General features: G+C 43.8%; 1 pseudogene; it reads left to right on the top strand.

Annotated features, from left to right (window-relative positions):
- The first annotated feature begins 288 nt into the window (after nt 1-288).
- On the top strand, nt 289-2,498 carry LOC121483130 (annotated as a pseudogene).
- The last annotated feature ends 3,171 nt before the right edge of the window (nt 2,499-5,669 follow it).

Raw genomic sequence — 5,669 nt, 5'->3', positions numbered from 1 at the left:
TACGAAATCAATACCCAGAAATCAGTGGCATTTCTATACACTAACAATGAGACTGAAGAAAGGGAAATTAAGGAGTCAATCCCATTGACAATTCCACCAAAAAGCATAAGATACCTAGGAATAAACCTAACCAAATAGGTAAAGAACCTATACCCTCAAAACTACAGAACACTTCTGAAAGAAATTGAGGAAGACACAAAGAGATGGAAAAATATTCCATGCTCATGGATTGGAAGAATTAATATTTTGAAAATTTCAATGTTACCCAGGGAAATTTACACCTTTAATCCAATCCCTATCAAAATACCATGGACTTTCTTCAGAGAGTTGAAACAAATCATCATAAGATTTGTGTGGAATCAGAGAGGGAAAGCGAGAGGGAGACAGACGTTGAGAGAACGAGAGGGTAGGAGAGAAAATGGCGTCCACGGATTACAATACTTACAGCCAAGCTGCAGCCCAGCAGGGCTACAGTGTATACAACGCCCAACCAACTCAAGGATATCCACAGACCACCCAGGCATATGGGCAGCAGAGTTATGGAACCTATGGACAGCCCACTGATGTCAGCTATACCCCGGCTCAGACCACTGCGACCTATGGGCAGACCCCCTATTCAACTTCTTATGGACAGCCTCCCGTTGGTTATACTACTCCAACTGCCCCCCAGGCATACATTCAGCCTGTCCAGGGGTACGGCACTGGTATTTATGATACCACCACTGCTAACGGTCACTACCACCCAGGCCTCCTATGCAGCTCAGTCTGCATATGGCACTCAGCCTGCTTACCCAGCCTATGGGCAGCAGCCAGCAGCCACCGCACCTGCAAGACCACAGGAAGGTAACAAACCCGCTGAGACTAGTCAACCTAGCATAGGGGGTTACAACCAGCCCAGCCTAGGATATGGACAGAGTAACTACAGTTATCCCCAGGTACCTGGGAGCTACCCCATGCAGCCAGTCACAGCACCACCATCTTATCCTCCTACCAGCAACTCCTCTACACAGATGACTAGTTATTTTCAGAGCAGTTACTCTCAGCAGAACACCTATGGGCAGCTGAGCAGCTATGGACAGCAGAGTAGCTATGGTCAACAAAGCAGCTATGGGCAGCAGCTGCCCACTAGTTATCCCCCCCAAAACTGGATCCTACAGCCAGGCTCCAAGTCAATATAGCCAACAGAGCAGCAGCTATGGGCAGCAGAGTTCATTCCAACAGGACCATCCCAGTAGGATGGGTGTTTATGGGCAGGAGTCTGGAGGATTTTCCCGGACCAGGAGAGAACCGGAGCATGAGTGGCCCTGATGACTGGGGCAGGGGAAGAGGGGGATTTGATCGTGGAGGCATGAGCAGAGGTGGGCGGGGAGGATGACGCAGTGGAATGGGCAGCGATGGAGAGCAAGGTAGCTTCAATAAGCCTGGTGGACCCATGGATGAAGGACCAGATCTTGATCTAGGCCCACCTGTAGATCCAGATGAAGACTCTGACAACAGTGCAATTTATGTGCAAGGCTTAAATGACAATGTGACTCTAGATGATCTGGCTGACTTATTTAAGCAGTGTGGAATTGTTAAGATGAACAAGAGGCCTGGACAACCCATGATCCATATCTACTTGGACAAGGAAACAGGAAAGCCCAAAGGTGATGCTACAGTATCCTATGAAGACCCACCAACTGCCAAGGCTGCTGTGGAGTGGTTTGATGGGAAAGATTTTCAAGGAAGCAAACTTAAGGTTTCTCTCACTCGGAAGAAACCTCCAATGAACAGCATGCGGGGTGGTATGCCTCCCCGTGAGGGCAGAGGGATGCCACCGCCACTCCGTGGAGGTCCAGGGGTCCCAGGAAGTCCTGGGGGCCCCATGGGTCGCATGGAAGGCCGTTGGAGACAGAGGTGGCTTTCCCCCAAGAGGACCCTGGGGTTCCCCAAGGAACCCATCTGGAGGAAACGTCCAGCACCGAGCTGGGGACTGGCAGTGCCCCAATCCGGGGTGTGGAAACCAGAACTTCGCCAGGAGAACAGAATGCAACCAGTGTAAGGCCCCGAAGCCTGAAGGCTTCCTTCCACCACCCTTCCTGCCCCCGGGCGGTGACCGTGGCAGAGGCGGCCCTGGTGGCAGGCGGGGAGGAAGAGGTGGCCTCATGGACCACGGTGGTCCCGGTGGGATGTTCAGAAGTGGCTGCGGTGGAGACAGAGGGGGCTTCCGTGCTGGCCGGGGCATGGACCGAGGTGGCTTTGGCGGAGGAAGACGAGGCGGTCCTGGTGGGCCCCCTGGACCTTTGATGGAACAGATGGGAGGAAGAAGAGGCAGGCATGGAGGACCTGGAAAAATGGATAAAGGTGAGCACCGTCAGGAGTGCAGAGACCGGCCGTACTAGATGCAAAGACCCTGCAGAGCTGCATTGACTACCAGATTTATTTTTTAAACCAGAAAATGTTTTAAATTTATAATTCCATATTTATAATGTTGGCCACAACATTATGATTATTCCTTGTCTGTATATTTTTCACCATTTGTGAAGAAACATTAAAACAAGTTAAATGGTAGTGTGCTGAGTTTTTATTCCTTCTTTTAAAGATGGTTGTTTAAAGACTAAACAATGGGAACCCCTTGTGAGCATGCTCAGTATCATTGTGGAGAACCAAGAGGGCCTCTAACTGTAACAATGTTCATGGTTGTGATTTTTTTTAAAATAAAATTCCAAATGTTTATTATATAAAAAAAAAGATTTGTGTGGAATTGGAAAAGCCCCCAAATAGCCAGGGGAATTTGAAAAAAGAAAACCATAGCTGGAGGCATCACAATGCCAGATTTTAGGTTGTACTACAAAGCTGTGGTCATCAAGACGGTGTGGTAATGGAACAAAATCAGACACATAGATCAATGGAACAGAACAGAGAACCCAGAAGTGGACCCTCAACTTTATGGTCAACTAATACTTGACAAAGCAGGAAAGTTTATCCACTGGAAAAAAGTGTCTTCAATAAATGGTGCTGGGAAAATTAGACAGCCACATGCAAAAGAATGAAACTAGACTACTCTCTTGCACCATACACAAAGATAAACTCAAAATGGATGAAAGATCTAAATGTGAGACAAGTTTCCATCAAAATCCTAGAGGAGAACACAGGCAACACCCTTTTTGGACTCAGCCACAGCAACTTCTTGCAAGATACATCCATGAAGGCAAGAGAAAGAAAAGCAAAAATGAAGTATTGGGGCTTATTCAAGATAAGAAGCTTCTGCACAGCAAAAGAAACAGTCAACAAAACTAAGAGACAACCTACAGAATGGGGGAAGATATGTGCAAATGACCTATCAGAAAAAGGGCTATTATCCAAGACCTATAAAGAACTTACCAAACTCAACAGCAAAGAAACAAACAGTCCAATCCTGATACGGGCAAAGGCATGAACATAAATTTCACAGAGGAAGACATAAACATGGCCAAGAAGCACATGAGAAAATGCTCCGCATCACTTGCCATCAGGGAAATACAAATCAAAACCACAATGAGATACCACCTCACACCAGTGATTATGGTGAAAATTCACAAGGCAGGAAACCACAAATGTTGGAGAGGATGTGGAGAAAAGGGAACCTTCTTGCACTGTTGGTGGGAATGTGAACTGGTACAGCTACTCTGGAACACTGTGTGGAGGTTCCTCAAAGGGTTAAAAATAGAACTGCCCTATGAACCAGCATTTGCACTGCTGGGGATTTACCCCAAAGATACAGATGGAGTGAAATGCTCTCCGATGTTTATAGCAGCTATGTCCACAATAGCCCAACTGTGGAAGGAGCCTCAGTGTCCATCGAAAGATGAATGGATAAAGAAGATGTGCTATATGTATACAATGGAATATTACTCAGCCATTAAAAACGACGAATACCCACCATTTGCTTCGACATGGATGGACCTGGATGGTATTATGCTGAGTGAAATAAGTCAATCTGAAACGCACAAACATTATATGGTCTCATTCATTTGGGGAATATAAAAATTATGGAAACGGAATAAAGGGAAAGGAAAGAACATGAGTGATAATATCAGTGAGGGTGGCAAAACATGAGAGACACATAACTCTGGGAAATGAACAAGGGGTAGTGGAAGTGGAGGTGAGCGGGGTGTTGGGGTGCCTGGGTGTTGGGCACTGAGCAAGGCACTTGGTGGGATGCTCACTGGGTGTTATGCTATATGTTGGCAAATTGAACTCAATTAAAAAAATAAAAAAAAAACTAAAGTAAAGAAACATATTGGTAATTTTACATTAATAGCAAGAGATCTCAATACTCTACTCACAGCCATGGACAGATCATCTACGCAGAAGAAGATCAACAAAGAAACAAAGGCTTTGAATGACACACTGGATCAGATGGACTTCTCAGATTCATAAAGAATATTCTATCCTCATGCAAGGGAATACACATTATTCTCAAGTGCACATGGAACTTTCACCAGAATAGACCACGTACTGGGTCACAAATCAGATCTCAACTGCTGCCAAAAGATGAGGATAATTCCCTGCATATTTTCAGACCACAATGGTTTGAAACTAGAACTCCATCAGAAGAAGAAATTTGGAAGGAACTCAAACCTTTTGAGGCTAAAGAATATCCTACTAAAAAATGAATGGGTCAACCAGGAAATTAGAGAAGAATGGAAAGGATCCATGCAAACCGAAAAAAATGAAAGCACAACTGTTCAAAATCTTTTGGAATACAAAAAAGATGGTCCTAAAAGGGAAGTACATTTCAATACAAGCCTCCCTCAAAAGATTAGAAAAATCTCAACTACATGAGTCAACCTTACACCTAAAGGAATTGGAGAAAGAACAGGAAATAAAGCCTAAACTCAGCCAGAGAAGAGAAATAATAAAGAGCAGAACTCAAATGGAAATCATAATTACAGTAGACCACATCAACAAAAACTAGGAGCTAGTTCTTTGAAAGAATTAATAAAATCGGTAAACCATTGCCAGACTTATCAAAAAGAAAAGAGAAAGGACCCAAGTTAATAAAATCATAAACGAAAGAGGAGTGATAATTAGAAACACCGAGGAAAGACAAGCAATTTTAAGAAAATATTCTGAGCAATGGTATGCCAACAAATTAGGCAATCTGGTGGAAATGGATGTGTTCCTGAAAACTTATGAACTACCAAATCTAAAACAGGAAGAAATAGAAAACCTGAAGAGACACATAACCAGAAAGGAAATTGAAGGAGTCATCAAAAACCTCCCAAGAAAAAAGATTCCCAGAGGAATTCTACCAACATTTAGAGAAGAAATAAAACTTTTTATTGAAGCTGTTTAAAAAGATAGAAAAGGAAGGATAACTTCCAAACTTGTTCTCTGAGGCCAGCATTGCCTTGATCCCAATACCAAGGACCTCATCAAAAAGGAGAATTACAGACCAATATCCCTGATAAACATGGATGTCAAAATACAACATACAAGCCAATAGGATCCAACATTATATAAAAGGATTATTCCCCATGACCAAGTGGAATTTATTACTGGACCTCAAGGTTGGTTCAGCATCTACAAATCAATCAATGTGATAGATCACATTAATAAAAGGAAGGCCAAGAAGCATATGATCCTGTAGATGCAGAAAAAGCATTTGACAAAGTACACCATGCTTTCTGGATTAAAACTCTTCA

The sequence above is a fragment of the Vulpes lagopus genome, chromosome X (assembly GCF_018345385.1).
Source record: "Vulpes lagopus strain Blue_001 chromosome X, ASM1834538v1, whole genome shotgun sequence".
NCBI lineage: Eukaryota > Metazoa > Chordata > Mammalia > Carnivora > Canidae > Vulpes > Vulpes lagopus.
Note: the sequence above shows the minus strand (reverse complement) of the source record. Positions and strands in the feature narration are given on the sequence as shown.